We start from the raw sequence: 21,731 nt of genomic DNA, 5'->3' as shown, positions 1-21,731 counted from the left end.
ACATTTATCTCATGAAAACTCTAGAGAAAAAATGAAAAAAGAAAAAAGACCTTAAAACCCATAACATGTAACTGAGTAAACATGTACCATAGCAGCATCAAGTAATGTCTTAAGTTGTCCCGCTCACCAAGGGGCCTAGGCTTTCATGATAAGTTAGTGTGGTACAAAGTGCACCGTGTGTTAAACAATGACAACAATAAATATTAATTAATTCCACCTGCCAATGTAAACATCTGAAAAACCCAATCACAGCTATGCATTTTAAAGAGGAAAACCCTGTATGCAATATACCCAAATAATGTCATCATCTTTAAAAGAAATTTCATTTACAATTCCTGCAAAGAACAAAGTGTGCAGTGCATGTAAACCAGTACAATAGACCATCAGATGTTTGAATGTTTCATATGTTTTTGTTTCATTCTTACAAAACCAACATGAAGCTTCTTCCTCCTTGATCTTATAGCGACGCAATAAAATGCCATCTGTTTGGAATACATTCCATCTGAATCTACTACGATCTACTCTACATTAGCGGTTCGGAAGCTCACTCAAGAAGGGAGCCATAACACCATAATTCTTATGCTTCCCTATTAAATGTTGCATGGACGGATAATCATGTAACTTGTTTATGGCCTGGCACCAATCCAAAGAATATGATGATTGCTTTTCTAGTGCAGGGGAGTTAACTAGATCCAATTTGTCCTTGCCCATTTCCCTCAGAATTGCCTCACAGAAATCTTCAATCGTTACAACAGTATGGTTAGATTTACACTCCAAAACCCTACGCAAATCTTTGTATAGTATATTTACCGGGGGATTTAGGATGCACCCATAGAATGTCAGCATCCTCCACTTTACGCCAAACTTAAGAGACCCAAGCACCAACTCAAACCGAATAGCAGTCCCAGGCACAGCATTCGTGACTCTCAACAGCTCCGTCAGATAAGAGCTTTAATTTTGTCAAAAGTGGTTCAAAGCTTTCGGAGCAGAGTAACTCTGAACCATATAGTAGCCAGGGGCTGCCTTCCCCTCAAAGAAAATCTTTGCCAGTTTAAAAGAAAATCTACCATATCTCTGGTTGACTGTGATCATTTGATTGGATAATAAAATGGCTCTCTGCATGAGTTGTCTCTCCATGAAGGCCATATGAGGTCTACTGCATATTGCAAAACCCAGGTATACAAAGTTCTTGACAACTTTAAATTTGTCATTCTCCAACCACCATGCATGAGTCAATATTTTTCCTTTTCTAGTGAGCTCAATGACTTTGGTTTTCTTAACATTTATAGACAAGAGATTGGCCTTAGCGAATATAGAGAAAGCATGTAATAACTGGTAAAGGCCAATAGGGGTACGATCAACCAAGAGGAAGTCGTTCGCGTATGCCATCCATGATATACCCAAATGACCAATCTTTGGAGAAGCAAAGGAAACAGGTTGCAAGTACTCATTCACATCTGAGACATATAGGATAAAGAGGCAGGTGGCCAATATGCACCCCTGCCTCAAACCTGAGTATGTCTAGATCTTATGAGTAGTTTTTAAAGACCTTCAGGAATTTCTAACCTGGACAATTTGGACCACAAAACATTTCTATCGATTCTGTCAAATGCTGCTGACCAATCTATTGAGGTGGTGTAGACAGAGCCAGATTTGCAATACCATGCTAAATCCTGAAGACACCTTATAATAATCCCATTAATAATGGTACTATAAGATTTTCTAAAGTCAGTCTGGCATTTTATTAATTGCCCAACTTTCTAGATGTCTAGATATGAGGGATGTGAAGACCTTTCCCTCTGCGTCCAGAATTGTAATTGGACGATAATCTTTGGGGTCGGTCCTTGCACCCCTCTTATAGATTTTAATAACATAGGCATTATGCCAGGACTGTGGAGTGCACGCTTCCAAGGCAATTTCTTTAAAAAGGATAGACAAAATCGAGGACCACATGTCCGGGTCTTTTTTAAACAATTCATTAGAAAGTCCAATAGGACCTAGAGCCCTTAAATTGCTGGCCTTATGGACAATTAAGTTCACCATCTTCTTCCAACATCCAGGCCAAGTACTATTGTTTACCGTTTTATTAGCCACACAAAGCGCAACTGACTTTTTGTCACCGCATATAAGGACGAAAAATGTTCTACCCATACAGCCTCAGCGCCCTGGTTCGTCTGTCTACTGGCCAGCCTATTGTTGATTTTTTTTTTATTATCTCCCAGCAGGCCTCAAAACCTTTATTCCTTAGTTTCCTCTGTAAAACCTGTACAAGCATCCTCTTCAAAGTATTATTATACCTTAACTTCACCTTTTTTTCCATGAGAATTTTGGTTGACCTGTCAGAAGAGGACTTTTCAGTTCGCCTAATCTCTCTCCTCATAATTCTTTTAACCTTTCAACCATAGCAATTTCATTGTCAAATGCATGAGTCAGTGTTCTGCTTTTTGTGGCTTATTGTCTTGGCCACAAACACTGATGATGTAATGTCTGTAATTGAATACTCAAAGGTAGCAGCGCTAACGGAAATGTGCTTCCAGTCATATCGAGTGTCTTCCAAAATATCATTCATTTTATAGTACATTTTCTCAATGGACCCCTCAATTCCATTTTACCAGGTTCCTTCCACAGTTCAAGTGTATACCCACAGAGGCCCCCTTTTCCACTTAACCCAACTGAAACTCGAATTCAAGACTTACCATACAATGGGCACTACAGTCTGAGGATTTAACAATCATTTTACTTCAATGGTCAAACAAATTTTTATCAAAAAAGTAGTAATCTAAAACATAGTTAGAAGATCCCTCTATACGATGTAGGTTTACTCAGGATGTTCCCGGGAATAGTCCCATTTGTCCTTAGTAAGCCCAAAGAATACATTGTACAGGACCATCTTGGACCCATTCTTCCGAGGTTGAAAGACTATTCATCCTCGTAATCAATTAAAGGACCGCATGAGTTCAAGTCTCCTGTCAAAAGCACTACTCCCTTTATATGGGCAGATTCCAACTCACTCACAGTGTGGACCAAACCAACAAGCAAGGTGCCCAAGTCACACATTTCTTTGTTCCAAAAGATATTAATCAAGAGAATTTGAATTTCAAACCCATTTTGTACAGAAGAGCAGTTTTACTGTAGGAACCCCCCAATGAAGAGGGAATTTGTCTCCCAACCACACCCTAACTATGTTTAACAACAACCAGAAGACCCCCTGATGGACACCCAATGGCGCCTTTGCTAGCATGCTTTACAAATACCAGGTAACCCTCTAAAAAGGGACAGTCCATCAGTCAGATTTCCTGCAAAAGGATCCAATCGCATGACTTCAACAATCCGACCAACTAAGTGTTTTTAAATAAATGGATGTGTCCTCTTGTATTTCCTGATACCACACTGAGGTCGGAGGAACTACTAAAGATTCCTGGAGGAACCATGTATTGCCTCTGCCAGCCATGTCCAATCTTCCTCAGTATCTCTTACAGAACCCGTATGATGTGAAAATTCAACTCTTCTCTGGCTACTGCCATTGTTACTCACTGATATCACATTTCTTGCCCATCATGACTATTAAGTGCTTTTGTGTCAAAATGATTACTGTTAGTGATAAATTCACTCAGCTAAATGCCCAGCTATCTCAGTTCAGCAGCCTTGTTTATTATCATTTCAAATAAGCAGCAAGAGAATGTTGGTTCTCCCAGGACTGCCAAACTCAACTCTTTCTATGTCATGGTATGAAATCAGTCTGAGTTTTCCCACTTCATTAGTTCTTTTTAGACAGAGTTGCTTGTGTTCCCGATACATGCTGAGCAGCTGAAGCTTAAAGGGTGCAGTAGCCTTAGGAGCGGGTCTAAATTCAGCATTACTCTGTTTATAAATCTGTTTCTTTGTGTGTCCTGAGTGTGCCAGATTACTACCCCTTTTGATGTCTCACATTGTTTACTCCAAGCACCTCTTAGCATACTAAATACAGGTGTGACATTTTCTTGATTTTTCAGACCACTTTTCCCTGTATGTTTTTTATTGTGTATAACCACCTTGATATTACTTAGTGAAACTTGTTCTCTACTTGCTCAGTAATTTGTTTCCCTTGCAACTACTTTTTCATGAAGGATACGACCGGCAGCAGGGGAAAAGGCCTGCGATGTCGAAGGAGCCTCCCTCCTTTCCCCTACCGGAATACCTGGTAAACAGTTTATTACATCAGAGTTAGTACAAACACTGATGATTGTCCAGTGCCGACTCTTTATCTACCGTGTAAACAGACCGCATTTGTTGAAACCCATATAAAATGACCGTTCAAAAAAGGTAGCAGGTGCCCCTCTCCAGAAAGAACATGGCATAATAACCTGTTCTGTGGTTTTTGCCATCGCTTTATGCTCACTGTACCTTTCACAGATGGGAAATATCCATTTGCATATCAGTGTTTGTCCTGCCCACATGGGCAGTCCAGCACCGAAATGCTATGGCAATTCCCTTCTGAACAAGAGTACCAACAGCAAGCGCATACACGTGTTTCAGCCTTGTTGTGCCTCATCAGTGAAGTGGAGCTCTGCTTCACTGAGCACAGTGAGCAGGGAGTCCATGTCTGGGTTCCCCCAGGAAACTCAGGGTGACCAGCCCCAAGTTCCTTGCAAAGAATTTTCAAAAAAAAGTAGCAGGCGCCCCTCTCCAGAAAGAACATGCCATGATAACCTGTTCTTCTGTTTTTTCCCACTTTGAGAGTTCGTATCCCATCACTGTACCTTTCACAGATGGGAAATAACCATTTGCATATCAGTCTTTGTCCCGCCCACATGGGCATTCCAGCACCAAAATCCTATGACAATTCCCCTCTGAACAAGAGCACCAACAGCAACCCCATACACATGTTTCAGCCTTGTTGGGCCTCATCAGTGAGGTGGAGCTCTGCCTCTGGGCACAGTGAGCAGGGAGTACACGTCTGGGTTCCCTCAGGTAACTGAGGGTGACCAGCCCCATGTTCCTTGCAAAGAATTTTCAAAAAGGGTAGCAGGCGCCCCTCTCCAGAAAGAACATGGCATGATAACCTGTTCTGCTGTTTGTTCCCACTTTGAGAGTTTGCATCCATCGCTTTTCGCTCACTGCACCTTTCACAGATGGGAAATAACTATTTGCATATCAGTCTTTGTCCCGCCCACATGGGCAGTCCAGCACCAAAATGCTATGGTAATTCCCCTCTCAACAAGAGTACCAACAGCAACCCCATACACGAGTTTTAGCCTTTTTGTTCCTCATCAGTGAGGTGGAGCTGTGCCTCTCTGAGCACATGAGCAGGGAGTCCATGTCTGGGTTCCACCAGGTAACTCAGGTGACCAGCCCCAAGTTCCTTGCAAAGAATTTTCAAAAAAGGTAGAAGGCGCCCCTCTCCAGAAAGAACATGGCATGATATCCTGTTCTGCGGTTTTTCCCACTTTGAGAGTTTGCATCCATCGCTTTTTGCTCACTGTACCTTTCATAGATGGGAAATATCCATTTGCATATCAGTCTTTGTCCCGCCCACATGGGCAGTCCAGCACCAAAATGCTATGGCAATTCCCCTCTGAACAAGTGTAGCAACCCCATACACATGTTTTAGCCTTGTTGGGCCTCATCAGTGAGGTGGAGCTGTGCCTCTCTGAGCACAGTGAGCCGGGGGTCAACGTCTTGGTTCCCCCAGGTAACTCAGGTTGACCAGCCCCAAGTTCCATGCAAAGAATTTTCAAAAAAGTTAGCAGGCTCCACTCTCCAGAAAGAACATGGCATGATAACCTGTTCTGTGGTTTTTCCCCACTTTGAGAGTTTGCAGCCATCGCTTTGTGCTCACTATACCTTTCACAGATGGGAAATATCAATTTGCTTATCAGTCTTTGTCCCGCCCACACGGGCAGTGCAGCACCAACATGCATTGGCAATTCCCCTCTGGACAAGAGTACCAACAGCAACCCCATACACGTGTTTTAAACAAGAGTACCAACAGCAACCCGATACACGTGTTTTAGCCTTGTTGGGCCTTATCAGTGAGGTGGAGCTGTGCCTCTCTGAGCACAGTGAGCAGGGAGTCAACGTCTGGGTTCCCCCAAGTAACTCAGGTTGACCAGCCCCAAGTTCCTTGCAAAATATTTTCAAAAAAGGTAGCAGGCTCCCCTCTCCAGAAAGAACATGGCTTTATAACCTGTTCTGTGTTTTTTTTTTCCCCACTATGAGAGTTCGCAGCCAGTGCTTTTTGCTCACTCTACCTTTCACAGATGGGAAATATTCATTTGCATATCAGTCTTTGTCCCGCCCACATGGGCAGTCCAGCACCAAAATGCTATGGAAATTACCCTCTGAACAAGAGTACCAACAGCAACCCCATACACGTGTTTCAGCCTTGTTGGGCCTCATCAGTGAGGTGGAGCTGTGCCTCTCTGAGCACAGTGAGCAGGAAGTCGTAAAATGATGTTTTCAAGGTTTCCAAGATCAATGCTAACCCGTTATTAGATGACTCATCTACTACAATGATTAGGTCAGTCTGGACAGAAATGTTTGCTCTGTGACTGTCCTGAAGAGTATGATGTAGAGGAGCCTCGGTCCCACTAACGGAGGAGACTGAAAGCACTTCCTTGGAGTTCGTCAATAGGTCCTTGAGGGCTATAGGAGTTCCAGAGTTTGAATTAGCTGAGGAGGAATCTGGGTCCTCAGTGTAGATATCACAATCCACATGAACAGAAATCATGTCATTAGACAAATCAAACTGCTGGATAGACTCCAAATTCACCATACGTTGGTCATTTACATGTGAATGGTCCATCGTTACCAGGGCACAGGACGTAACAGGTGGTCCATTTTCTGTGCTAGTGTCAGATTTTGGAAAAAGTCAATATTTTCATGTACAGAAATAGGGGTGAGCCACATTCATCATCATCATTTTTAATTCGGATTTGCATGAAAATGAATACATAAAAACAATACAAAATACAAAAATTCATTTAAATTATGACATGATAGAACATAGCATATAACCTCACAAAAATAGCAGCTAGAGAGAAACACAGAACACAGATCGTTAATGGCTGTGCATAAGATCGTTAATGGCTGTGCATAATCTCATTTCAACGAACTCTACTTTTCAGTCGTTTCCACAGATAAAGTGCTAATTTAAGATATGAGAGCAAAGACCAGCCCACACATGGTGAATCCACCCACAGCAAGTATAGTAGGTCAGCCATGGGACCCTGCCTCCCAGATCCTTATCCTAGCTCTAAACATGGACATAGCCCTAGAGACTCCACCCAAAGCCTGCTTATTCCGCCGCGCCTGTTTAATTACATGGGCGGTAGAGCAGAAATTAGCAGAGAATCAAACCACCAGGTAGCCGAAAAAGTCGACCATGGGGATCACACTGTTCCTGCAGCACATAGCCCTGAATTTGATCTTCCGTCTCCCCGTCCAACAGGCCATCACCGCCGACTTTGCTGCATTCACCACTAAATCTAACCCCTCCATGAAGTCAGCGTAGTCAGAAATTAGGGCCTGCAGAACTCTCTGGGTATGCACCATCAAAACAGAGGCATCTGTAAGGACCAACCACCCATCTTTGGGACATCGGGAGAAGATTTTAGGAGAAAATTATAAAGACCATTTATGCATCGACAAAAACTAAAGGCACCAGGATGCATCCTTGGCAAACCCCCAATTTGACTGGGAAAAAATCTGTGCAATTCCAATTAGCACCACTCCTGACACATGCCTTTGTGGAGTCATGCAACCTGGCCAAACGCTTTACCAGGGCCAGAGGGCAGTTCATGTATCTGAGCATAAGCCACAGCTTTGCGCGATTGAGCAAAGATAAGCCCACAGGCGGTGAATCCACCCACAGCAAGTACATTAGGGCAGGCCGATATTGTACAGAGCCCAATTCCTGCAGTAAGGGTTGTATGAACAATCCTCTAGCCCTCACATAAGCAGGACAGAAGAATACCAAGTGGGCCAAGTCCTCGTAAGGTGCCTCACACACAGGGAAAGACCGATCTGCATCCCCCCTGTACAAGGTTGCCACCACTGCCCATAGAGGGATACAATTAAACCTTGGCCTAGATATGAGTATGTGAACCACAGGGAACTCCACCCACAGCAAATAGCTCTGGACACTCGGGTACATGATTGTCATTAGCCCTCGGTTCTTCGGTTTCAATATTTTCACTTGTTTTTAACCATCTGTTTGTAAATCATCCCATTTTAACTTTACCCCTGTCATCAATAGGGGCTGATCTCTGAATAATCCTTTATGAACGTGCAACAATAATTAGTCAGTCCTAAGGGTACCCATACTTCACAGAGATTTGAGGTGTTCTTTATTTTAAGTAAGGTTTGAACCTTCGTTTTCTGATGGTGAAGGCCTTGAGCTCTAATTTCATGTGTCCGGAAACGTATTTGGTTCTGCACCATTTGGCTCTCTGGAATGATAATTTAGGACCTGTGTTCTGTAATTGTATTAGAACATGATTGATTTTCACAAGATGTTTGTATACTGTTTGTACAGATGTTTGTACACTGATCATCAGCATATGCCAAGTGTCCTCTTTTGTTGAGTTTGATATTGCCTTGTGGGGGAAGATGTTCAATTCACTCCCACTGTTGATGTACCCAAAGTGCACATGAATCCATGTATTTTGTTGATCCCAAAGGTAAAAGCAAGTTTATATTGATGTTCATGAGTCATGGATACCATCCAAAATCTATTTGTCAAATCAAGGGTGCAATACACTTTAAGTCCTTGTATCTAAGCAAATACTTGGTATAATGTAAGGAGTAGGACAGTTTGACATGTGGACCCTCTTATTCAGTTCTCTAAGGTTGGCACCGAGTCTACTATGTGTTTTGTTTTAATAACCCTGGTACTTGAGTATTACAAGTACTGGGAAGTGGCTAAAAGATCATACAGGACTACAAGTTATTGCTAATCTCTGTGAGTGATTCCATGGATGCAATGGTTGACCACTATCTTTTGACACATACTGGAGCATCACAGTTTCCGTGGGTATTGTAATTTAATGCAAGTTTGTATGTGCACAGTCGTTGTAATCGATGTAGAAGATACTCTGGAAATCCAAATGCACCTGTCTCAGTTGCTGTTTTTGTTAATCAGCCTTATAGACATTATCCAGACCAATGTCTTCTTCGACTATCTGAAGGCAGCCTGTGAAAACCTCTGGTGTTGCGTTTTCAGATGTACCCTCGAGTTGGTTGGAAAGATCTCTGATAATGGTGACATTATTGTCAAATGAAACTTCTGTTATTGGACCAATAAATAGATTTGCAATATCCATGAAAAAAATATTGTAAGTTAATACCCATTCAAACTGAGATGCATTAGGGATCATTGTTGTCAACTAATATTTGAATACTATCAACTTTGAAATCTCCCAATGGTGTCGCGAAAATCCTTGTTGGTGAAGAATGTTATTCCAATTAATAAACGCTTCATCATTAGACTATGTTTGTCTTATATTAGTAAACTGTCTGATATTCCCAGTGGTATTAACCCTCTCTTTTACTAGGACTTCAACATCACAGGGTAGCTGTACAAATTTGATATCCAATTCTGTAGTTTCATCTTATGGAATTTCTATAAAAATTCTGTAATTCCCCAAGTAGAGGTTTCAGAGGGATGAGATTAACCTTGCCCCTGCCTTAGTTCAGAGCATTGCATAAATCTTATATAGGTAATTTAGGACTGTGTGTCCACAACAGGCAATAATTTGATTGCCCCTTAATTAAGGGGCAAAAAAAACCTATCCTCCTTCAAATCCAAAGTACAGAGAAAGTATGAATTATTGGAAAATTAAGAATGTATCCTCTCTATATTGAAGGTTTCATGATATTGATCTTGTTTTTTTTGTTGTGTATGCATATTCCCATTGGTCAAGTTCAGGTAGGTTGGACAAGGAATATGTCAGAATAAAAATACAATTTGAAATCAGTATTGTCTTGTGTCTAATCGCATTCTCTTCTTCCGGGATGTATTGCTTTTTATACAGGCTTGGTCACGTTTTCTTTTGGAGGTGCCATTTTTCCAGAGAAAACCTCCAGTTCTGTCTCAGCTGTGTTTTCTTCTCACTTAAAGGTGCTTTTTACATGTTTTTCTTTATCAAATGTAACCTTCTTCTTCTTACTTTACTTTGAATCAAGGTATAAAGAGGCATTACTGCCAGTTTCTATGCACATTTCAGCAAACTAAGAAGTAGTTGGCCATAAAAAAAGCTTAGCATTTCTTTTCCACCAGACTCTGTTTTTTCATTTCTCCCTGAATCGTTAATTTCTCAAATTTACACTGGCTATTTGTCATGACTGTCAAGCTGCCCGTGCCTTCTACTCTTCATGTCACTACTAGTACTCAGACATCATGTCCTCAGGGGGCATACTTTGCCTATAGAACGGCTAGACTGTTCTACATGAGATGGAGATTGTTCAATGCACTACCTGGGAAGTGGCATCTTCAGCGAACAAGCCGTTAATATCACATGATGTACGTAACATGTCACATGTCCTGTTGTTACGTATTTAGTAAAGGGCATGCTTCCGCTCGCTGCTTCTGACTGTTGTTTCCTGAGGCATTCCGGAAGCTGGCTTATTCATAACCTTCGGATTACTCTGCAACATTTGGTTCCTGTTTCCAGCTTTTTACCTGTCACCTGATCATCATAGCAGTACGTTGTTCAGTTTCACTTAGTTCCGAAACAGAGCTACTTTGCCATTTTTTCATAAACGGACTTTGGAATTTCCACATCCCGTCTCACTGACATTCTAACAGCGAGGCAGTCCTGTTCACTGACACCGAACGGCTTGTTCTCGTATAGATATCCTTTAGCTGTACTCCAGATGTGGATGTTCATTCTAAAGCTTACCAGCGACACGTGTATAGTCCTGCTGTAGTTTCCTTTGAGTACTCGTGTCAGTTTGTAGTAAGCTGAAGGGCACATTCTGCTCTACTCATTCTGCTGGCTCTCAATTCCTTTGGATTATTATTGAACTATTCCTACGCCAGAATTCCATTTTAACAAGGGCATTTAGATACCTCCTTTCAAGAACATTCACATCAGGTCAATTATACTTTCTTATTTGTGGATACGTGCACAAGACATTATGAACACTACCCAGAAGTGCACCAAACGTTCGTGCTCGTGCCGTTCGGGATTAGCTCCTTTACTAACTTCCCTTTCCCTGTCATTTCTCTATTTTGGATTTGCCTAATGGTTCTGCGAAGGACTTCATGAAAACTACATACTCCATGAGGTTAGTGTGTTCTTCAATAGCTGATACAAGATCCCATATGCTTTAGAATAGTGACTAATGTAGATTTATTCTTGTTACAGTCTGGCGAGTGTTGTTCCCTTTCCTGGCCCTTTCCATTGATTCCTCTATCTGGCTGTAGTTTTAACAGTCAGAGGGTGCCATCAGTTGGAAGGTCTGATTTGACCAGAATTGTTTTCCATGTACAAGAGCGTATCATATAATCTGGGCGACTGCCCTCACAAACTGTATCCTTTCAGGTGGTCAGACGACTTGTATCCTTTGTTTAGTGTAATCACTAAGTACGGTGTTGATTCATGGCACTATTGTCAATTTGGAACAGTAGAGTCATCTTGGATATTGTTTTGGGGGCCACTATTATAATTAGGTATCGTTGGGCCCTCATCAATTTTCTAATGTTTTCAGTTAACTGTTTCACTTGTCACTACAATTAGGAGACCTTTTCCTTGCCCTCTTGGTTATGCAGATGTCTCTGTGTGCACCTCTACTCCCCCAGGACTGTAACTTTATCTTTATGGGGCGTATCTGGGATAATTCTGGTAGATTGGACCCTCTTTCTCCCGTTCCAAAGGAGGTGTGCTCTTCATCTCTACCACATTAACAGCTGGCACGGGTGTTTGATTTGCATTTTTTGTGTATTTCTTGTTTCTAATAAAGTTTTGCACTTCATAGATTCATGTGGCAAATTATGCCAGAATACCCCAAACACCTTTCCATTCCCCTAGAGGAGTGGTAATGAAATCAATTCAACTGCTTGTGTCAGCGCCTAAGCTAAACTAATGTGTGTGTGGGCATGTGTTCAATCAAGCCACCTCAGCCCAAATTCCCCTTTTGTCCTGGATGGTGGTGTTTTGCATCATCTACCCAATCACCATCAAAATAATCCACTGACTGGCAGCCACCCTGCCAAAAGTATTTCTAGCATGTCACAAACAAGTTTTCTTTCACCCAAAGTGATGGCAACGAATGTATTTCAAATGCTCACAGCAAGTGCACTATGATATTTAGGGGCCGATTCATGGAACAAACGTGCGCCGAAAATCTTGCCGCAAGCAGGCGCAAGCAGGCGCAAGCGCGAAAAACAGGCGCACGCACACGTGTGCGAATCATGGAATTCCCTGCGCGTGTTTTCCTCGGGATGTGCGCCAAACCCGTGCATGGCGCACACGTCACTGCAACATCCCGAAAGGCGTGCGCGACGCGCACAGTGAAAGCGCACAACCTCGGCCCATACACCAGAAAGTGGCCGGAACACGGGGCGTAACGCGCGGAATGGGGAACAACGCGCGAAAATAAGGGCGTAACTGGGGATGTACTGCAGGGAAGCAGACGGAACGCCCACACGCACTCGAACCACATGTATTCATGGAATCGAATAGGGAAAAGCCGCGCACAGCCAAAGACACGCACAAGCCAAAACACGTCCGCCACATGAAGGCAGGCGGTAGTGTCCCTGCGCATTACAAAAGTGGCAATATACAGCATTGATGAATGTCCCATACTGCGATTGGGCCTGTGCGAGCGGGGCACGTGTATTTTGGGGGTGCGCGGGAAGTTTCACACGCGATTGAGCGGGGTGCGTTTATTTCAGGGGTGCACGGGAAGTTTCACACGCGATTGAGCGGGGTACGTGTATTTCGGGGGTGCGTGGGAAGTTTCACACGCGATTGAGCGGGGTATGTGTATTTCGGGGGTGCGCTGGAAGTTTCACACACGATTGAGCGGGGGTACGTGTATTTTGGGGGTGCGCAGGAAGTTTCACACGCGATTGAGCGGGGTATGTGTATTTCGGGGGTGCGTGGGAAGTTTCACACGCGATTGAGCGAGGTACGTGTATTTCGGGGGTGCGTGGGAAGTTTTACATGCGATAGGCCTTGGGCGAGCGGGGTACCACTCACCGTCTGTGTGTAGAAGAATGCGTAGCCAACACCCACCCGCTGTGAAGTAATAGCATGTGAACCCCAACGCCTGGAAAACACATGCACCGCACCCCACGGAAAGCACGTACAGAGCAATGGAAATCCATGTGGGATCTTCAAGCCCTGCCAGGGCAACGCCCGTGCGCGATACATCACAGACGTGCTTACTCACTAAGGGCCTTTGGTCCAATGAAATCGCGTATGCGTGCAGACGCGCTTACGTGCTAAGGGCCTTTCCTCGAATTACACGCTGACGTGCAATTTTTTCACGTGCCAAATCACTCCGTATCAAGCTGGCCACGTGAAAACACACGGAAGACCACGCTCCTGCCCAAAAGGCCGAATCACTGCCCCCCAGAGCCCCGAGCACGCTCCCACCTGCCATCTGCTGCTGCCTGACTGCCTGCTGCCCTCGTGCCCTGCCATTTGGTCCCTGCACATCAGCCATCTGCAGGGGTCCAGTTGCGGTGCCCACCCCTGCTGGAACAGAAGACTCCCGACTGGAATACCATCGCTCCACAGCCCAGCCCCAGGACCCAGTTGCCCACCCACGCCTGCCTCGGGGGTCGCCATGTCGGGGCAAACACCATCTGAGACCACTGGCGACCCCCAGCCAGAGGGGCAGAGGGCCACCAGCTTCAGTCAGAAGGAAGTTGGTGTCCTGGTGGAGCTTGTCCTGGGGCATTATGATGCCCTCTTCAGATCATCTGGGACGACTTTGTGGTTGCCATCAACGCGGAGGGGGTGGCAACCCGCAACATCAAGCAAGTCAAGAAGCGCTGGGAGGACTTGAGGTCCAGGACCCTCATAAAGGCCTGGCGCCTCGTGGAGGGGGGCCGGGGCAGCATGAGTACCATCCAGATGAGGGTCCTGGAACGCGTACGCCCAGTGCTCCATGCCCAGATCCCTGAGAGGCAGACCCGTCTGGAGTCGAGCTGTAAGTGGCCAAGCATTGCTGTGTGAGACAGGGCATGTTGCAGTGTGCTGGTTGTCTGATACTTGCCTGTATGTGTGACATAGGCCATGTACGCATGTGTGTGTGCAGGGACATCATGGTCATGCATGTGAGACCAGTAACGTGTGAACCACACGGTTGGTGCATGTGTTTAAATGCAACATGGGGAGCCCTATGCGAAATGGACACATGAGAGCATGCCAGTCTCAGTTCCTGGACATGGGTGGGGGTGAGGGATGGGTGCTGATGCCATGTACATGCATGGTGTCCATGTCTGTGTGTCTGACCTGCGTGTCTGTGACTTGTGAATGCCATGGATGCATGACACATGTCTGTGACAATGTTCAGGTTCACTGATACAGCCTAGTTATCCTTGCATCCACTGTGTCTGGGGTGTACGAGGCCAGATGGATGAAACTACGGTGAAGTGTGTGCATGTGATAGGCATGACCCATGATGCATGTGAGTTCCAAACAACATTGTATGTTTCAAGAGTCCCTTGGACATGTATGCTAATGTCCATAGCATGCGCCATGCCTGTTAATGCATGTGTTTTGCCTGCACTGACCCATGTGTTGTGGAGGGACATGATGGAAGTGATCTTTGACAGTGCCACTCATCTGCTATTGCTTCCTGTCTAGGGGACCATTGTACAGTACCCTGATGCTTGTGTTCTATGTCTCCCTCTACACAGCGCCAAGTGAAGAAGAGCGCGGAGACGGCGCTGTGGAGCAAAGCGGCGGGGATGCCCCCACGGCTGCAGCGGAAGGGGTGGGTGAGCCCCCACAGGGGCTTGCAATGGTGGAAGACGGTGTGGAGCCATCCAGGTTGGTGGTTTCCACAGAGGAGGAGGAGGCCACTACTGAGCCGCACATGGGGCCTGGTGGGGGCATCCCTACTGGTGCAAGTGGTGCAGTCCAGGGGCAGGGGCAGGAGGCAGCACAGGTTGCCGTGGAGGGGCCTGTGCATGTCACTGTCCCTGACACTGCGTCTGCACCACCATGCACCAGCAGGGATGCCCCATCCCAGGCCCGTCCACAGGTAGGGGGGATGTCCATGTCATCTGACTCCCCTCCACCTGCGGACAAGGGGACCCCTGGCCATATGGAGAAGGTCCTGATTGGTGTCCCGGGGGAGCACGCACGTCATCACGAAGAGCACCGTGCCAACGTGGCCCAGTTGGGAGCAGCCATGGTCGGGGGTTTTGTACATGTGTCGGCCACTCTGGCGACCCTCTCTTCCTCTGTGGAGGCTATGTGCCAGTCGTTCTCCATGCCGTCCTCCGGCCCAGATGCCACCAGGGCCCCCTGTGGACCTGCCCCGACCAACGCAGCCAACTCAGTGGGGATCCCATCCCTGCCACAGTTGGGAGTCGGAGGTGCAGCAGGGGTGGACAGACCAGCAACTGGACCCCAGCAGATGGAGGATGTGACGGCATCATCGGGCAAGGCACGTGAACGACGGCGTCAGTGGATTCCATCAGCCTGGATGCCGTCGTGCTGGCAGAGGCAGGCTCGACGTGGGAGGCATCCTGGCTCGGGGCCATCAACATCAGGGGGGCAGGCATCGGCCGGAGGGCAGGAGAACCCTGTAATGGGAGTGTCTTCCGTGTGGGAGCGGTTGGTCCAGCAGATAGGTGCGGAGCGGCGGCAGGCGGAGGAGGAACGGCTCTCAATGGTCAGGGCGGAGAACTCCATGCGGAGGGCGCTGAGGCGGGCTGAGTGCCTCGAGGGTATTCGCAGGGAGTTGGAGCTGGACACCGCATTATCCCTGCGAGACCTCGGGGCCAGGGAACATGCCCGCCTCCAAGCCATTGAACAGGAGTTTGATGATGCCCTGGCCCATGACATCAACCAGTGAGCCGTCGGACTAGCCCGCCGCCTTTGTATATAGTTATTTAGGTTTAGGTTTCATTTCTTTATTATTATGATTTGGAGTCCACGGACTTTGCTCCACTTTTTGTATATAGTTGTATTTTAGATAGGGTTCTTGGTAGATTTCATTTGCTTTTGGGATAATGGACCCTTCAGACTTTCGTTTTCAATTTTCAGGACATGTATATACTTTCTTTTAGTCATATTCACATGGAGTAATGTTTTTTTATGCTTTTCATCTTTGGATTTCGTTCTATGGACTTTGGGGATGCACCACTTATATTTTTTCATGTTTTGGATTTCTTTTCTTGCTTGGATTTGACTTTCTTTTTCTTATTTCAAATATTATTTCTTCATTTGCATGTGTGCTTTGCATTTTGACATTTGTTATACTTTTCAATACATTTCTTTATTCAACATTATTGGTGTGGTGTACAGTGATGATTTTGGTGCATGTCTCCATGAGCATTGGCACAGTCATGTGTTGCAACTGTGTGGCTCTGTAGGAAATGTGCTGATAGGCATGCTGGTTCTTTTCAGACTATCATGGAATTGGTGATTTACTAGGGAGTGGGTGCAGTGGTTCGTTGGGTGTTTGCACTGGGGGTTGGAGGGGTGGGATTTGGTTGGCATTAGGGCCATGGGTCTGTATAGTCATGGCGTGGTGTTTGGGGCACATGTGTGGGGGCCTGCTGGCAGGTGCCCCTGACTGCTGGGGGGTGGGGGTGCAAGGGGACATGAGTGGGGGCCTGCTGGCAGGTGCCCCACACTGCTGGGGGGTGGGGGTGCAAGGGACATGAGTGGGACATGAGTGGGGGCCTGCTGGCAGGTGCCCCACACTGCTGGGGGTGGAGGTGCAAGGGGACATGTGTGGGGGCCTGCTGGCAGGTGCCCCACACTGCTGGGGGGTGGGGGTGCATGGGGACATGAGTGGGACATGGGTGGGGGCCTGCTGGCAGGTGCCCCCCACTGCTGGGGGGTGGGGGTGCAAGGGGACATGAGTTGGGGCCTGCTGGCAGGTGCCCCACACTGCTGGGGGGTGGGGGCGCAAGGGCACATGTGTGGGTGCCTGCTGGCAGGTGCCCCTGACTGCTGGGGGTTGGGGGTGCAGGGGGACATGAGTGGGACATGAGTGGGGGCCTGCTGGCAGGTGCCCCACACTGCTGGGGGGTGGGAGTGCAAGGGGACATGAGTGGGACATGAGTGGGGGCCTGCTGGCAGATGCCCCACACTGCTGGGGGGTGGGGGTGCAAGGGGACATGTGTGGGGGCCTGCTGGCAGGTGCCCCACACTGCTGGGGGGTGGGGGTGCAGGGGGACATGAGTGGGACATGAGTGGGGGCCTGCTGGCAGGTGCCCCACACTGCTGGGGGATGGGGGTGCAAGGGGACATGAGTGGGACATGAGTGGGGGCCTGCTGGCAGGTGCCCCACACTGCTGGGGGGTGGGGGTGCAAGGGGACATGAGTGGGACATAAGTGGGGGCCTGCTGGCAGGTGCCCCACACTGCTGGGGGGTGGGGGTGCAGGGGGACATGAGTGGGACATGAGTGGGGGCCTGCTGGCAGGTGCCCCACACTGTTGGGGGGTGGGGGTGCAAGGGGCCATGAGTTGGTGATCAGTAGTGCAAGGAGACATGTGCCTTCGCTGGGGGGCATGCCCATGTTGGGTGGGCTGCCTGCGGGACATGACCAGGGGTGCTAGGTAGTCCCCTGTGGTGTGGGCTGCCTGCAGGGGCCCTGGAGGGTGTACAGGGAACACCTGGGAGGACCCACACTGCCAAATCATGTGTAGGACTCCCCGGCACCCCCGAAATACACGTATCCTGCTGAAATCATGTGTGAAACTTCCCGCGCACCCCTGAAATACATGTACCCTGCTGAAATCGCGTGTGAAACTTCCCGCGCACCCCTGAAATACACGTACCCTGCTGAAATCGCATGTGAAACTTCCCGCGCACCCCTGAAATACACGAACCCTGCTGAAATCGCGTGTGAAACTTCCCGCACACCCCTGAAATACACATACCCTGCTGAAATCGTGTGTGAAACTTCCCGCGCACCGCTGAAATACACGTACCCTGCTGAAATTGCGTGTGAAACTTCCCGCGCACCCCTGAAATACACGTACCCTGCTGAAATCGCATGTGAAATTTCCTGCGCACCCCTGAAATACACGTACCCTGCTGCAATCACGTGTGAAACTTCCCACGCACCCCTGAAATACACATACCCTGCTGAAATCATGTGTGAAACTTCCCACGCACCCATGATATACACGTACCCCACTCGCAAAGGGCCAATCGCGTGTGAAACTTCCCGCGAACCCCAGTAATACACGTACCCTGCTGAAATCACGTGTGAAACTTCCTGCGCACCCCTGAAATACAAGTACCATGCTGAAATCGCGTGTGAAACTTCCTGCGCACCCCTGAAACACACGTACCCTGCTGAAATCACGTGTGAAACTTCCCATGCACCTCTGAAATACACGTACCCTGCTGAAATCGCGTGTGAAACTTCCCGCGCACCCCTGAAATACACGTACCCTGCTGAAATCGCGTGTGAAACTTCCTGCGCACCCATGATATACACCTACCCCGCTCGCACAGGGCCATCGCGTGTGAAACTTCCCGCGAACCCCAGTAATACACATACCCTGCTGAAAGCGTGTGTGAAACTTCCTGCGCACCCCTGAAATACACGTACCCTGCTGGAATCGCGTGTGAAACTTCCCACGCACCCCTGAAATAAACATACCCTGCTGAAATCACGTGTGAAACTTCCTGCGCACCCCTGTAATGCACGTACCCCGCTCGAACAGGGCCAATCGCGTGTGAAACTTCCCGCGAACCCCAGTAATACACGTACCCCGCTTCCCGTGCTGGTACAGGGTTAGCGCAGCCCTTTGCGCTGGATTGGGGATTTTGATGGCTGTACCCTGCGCGAGGGGCGTTCTTGGGGCGTAACTGGCACTGCTGCAGGGTCGCTGCGCCACTGTGCGCCACGGCTGGTTTTGGTTGCTGAAATCCATGAATACGCTGTGCGCGGAAATGGATTTTAGCGCACGCGGCTGGCGCAGAGATTCGCTCGCGCACACTGTGCGCCAGCCGCCTGCGCCACTTGTGAGGTAAATTCTATGAATTACCCCCTTAAAGTTGTGTTTTAGTACAGGTTCATTCAAGGGGCTCTGGCAGACAAAGTGTCTAAAAGAAAATCCCAGAGTCCCAGCAAGGCTAGACTAGCATGTCTTTCTGTGAAATAAAGATACATGCTTGTGTATTTTTTTTTTTAAATTAAATAAAATGATATTCTGTTGGTACTGCTTAAAATTCAACTCAAAATCAATACCTAAAAGCCATGTCTAAATCACATGTCACAAGTAAATTGATCAACATAACAACCCTCTGTGAAAGATTCCCAGTGACTGCACAGGCACTCCAGAATAATATAGACTTGCAAATCTTGATTCCTGAAACTGGAAAGACTGAATCTCCCAAAAGTTAAAGAAATTATGCAGGTCCTGAATACAGTAGAAATTCGGGAGACTGAGGATCTGGCGAACATTCTCATCCAGCCTTAACTGGCCCAGGCAACATCAGTTACAGAGGCAGTATTGCCAAATAGTGGCACTACCCCAAGAAAATGCCTTCTTACAGTGCGACAATAACAGCATAAATTGTGGGCACATGCACCATAAAACTTGGTTTGCTATGCCAATGCTGCAGTATATTGGGGGTTCAGTCATCATGATAATGTGTTTGCTCCTCTGTACTGTTGGTTGCTTGGCATCTATTGTATTTTCTCACGTGTTTCACTATTGGAGTGAGTGTAAATCGTATAGCTTTTAAACATTTATTCACAAAGGTATGCTATAAAAAGCACCATTGCCACCCATTCTTTTCAAAATGCTCTAGATGTTTAGATGCCAGTACCCTCCCGCCCCTGATTGTGTTTGGGCTCCCTCGCTACGGTTGGCCATGTGTGCTTTATAGTACAATATTCATTAGCCACTGGTCCTAGGTACATTTCCTGTACAATGCCCCAGACTGGATGCTAAGTAAATCATGCAAGTCAAAATTATGTCGAAGATGCGCTTTTTTAACTTGAACATTTTAAAGAAATTGCCATGTCACCTTATGATATGCACATTTCTAGGGGGGTGGGGCTGTGCCACTGCAGAGAATGCACTGGCCTGCTACCTTACGTACGTTAGTGATGAGACCGAACTCCTGACACTAATGAGTAAACAGATGAAGGCTTAAAAGGACCCTTCATTATGAAATGTTAAAAAATAGAAAATAAAACATCACTACTCTTGTTTGAGGACTATAAAAGTATAAATGCATGTGTTAAAGCAGTAGATTATTATGATTCTGGTCCTCTTAAAAGGAAAATGAATTAAAAGGTTAGAGCCCTCTCATGCATTCCGTATTCTCCTGTGCATGGTCTAGAGTGAGCCTATTTTGAAATGGATTGGATGGTGCATTTGCACTTCAGGCACAGATCTGGAGTCACTCTTTCTCTTCCTGGATTATGGTTTATAAGAGCATGTCAGTCATAGGTGCACTACATGTGAGCAAATTGTGTGTCCACATCAAGATAGATAGCTTACATTAAGCAGAAAACTCTTATGCACAGGCCCTGCTAAGTCTCTCCACAGCATCTTCAACCATTTGGGTTAAGGAGCTAGACCTGAAGCATATCTGCACGGAGGCTGCCCTAAAACCAGTTTCATTGTGGCATCAATTATGAGCAACTGAAGGGTACACAATCTACAAGGTTAATTTACGATATGTAATGACACTAAGGGGTGCACTTTCTTTCTCTTGGTCCTCTTTAGATAACATCTGGCTCCCTGAACAGCATAATTGTTTTTGTTCTTTTGGTAAAAGCCAGCCAATAGTGGCACATTTTCCTTTTTTCTGCAGACAATATTCCCATCTCAGACACACTACACTTAGGCCCAATATAGCTCATCTAAAAAAATAATTATTGCGGGCTTTCCCCATTGCAAGTGAAGTTTAGTTTCTGCTATTGCAGATTTTATATGGAGAGCATGGAAATAGGTACTCTTGGGTAACCACTCACTAGAGAAGCGGGACTGCGAGGACAGTAGTATTGTTTATTTGTCCTCTTCCCAATTCTTCCCTGTTTTTTCTTTTTTGGGGGGAATAGTTTCTGGATAAAATTCCTGTTTTAAATTCATTCTTTGTTGAATATTCATAAATTAGATGATTACTTATATTTGTTAGCCGTGGTAAGGACGGGAATATTTTGAAACTATTGTATTTTGTGCATTTTACTATATCTGTGTTTTTATTTGACCATGCTGTAATAGCCATAGGGGGTAATTCATAGAATTAAGCTCAGAAGTGGCGCACGCGGCTGGCACACAGTCTGCGCCAGCCGCGTGCGCCAAAACCCATTTTGGCGCACAGCGTATTCATGGATACTAACATCCATAATCAGCTGTGGCGCAGAGTGGTACAGCGACCCTGCAGCAGTGCCAGTTAAACCCCTAATTGCCCTGTGCGCCAAAAACATTGCACGAATCCAGTACATGGTGCAAAAGCCAGTGGACCAGCATACATCCCCCCCAACCACGAAAACGCGTGGAAAACTCCCTGCGCACCCCTCTGAATACACGTACCCCGCTCGCACCAGCAAAATCACGTGGAAAACTCCCCGCGCACCCCTC

Source organism: Ambystoma mexicanum, chromosome 1q (assembly GCF_040938575.1).
Source record: "Ambystoma mexicanum isolate Mex_15411 chromosome 1q, UKY_AmexF1_1, whole genome shotgun sequence".
Taxonomy (NCBI): domain Eukaryota; kingdom Metazoa; phylum Chordata; class Amphibia; order Caudata; family Ambystomatidae; genus Ambystoma; species Ambystoma mexicanum.
This window is presented reverse-complemented; position numbering follows the sequence as displayed.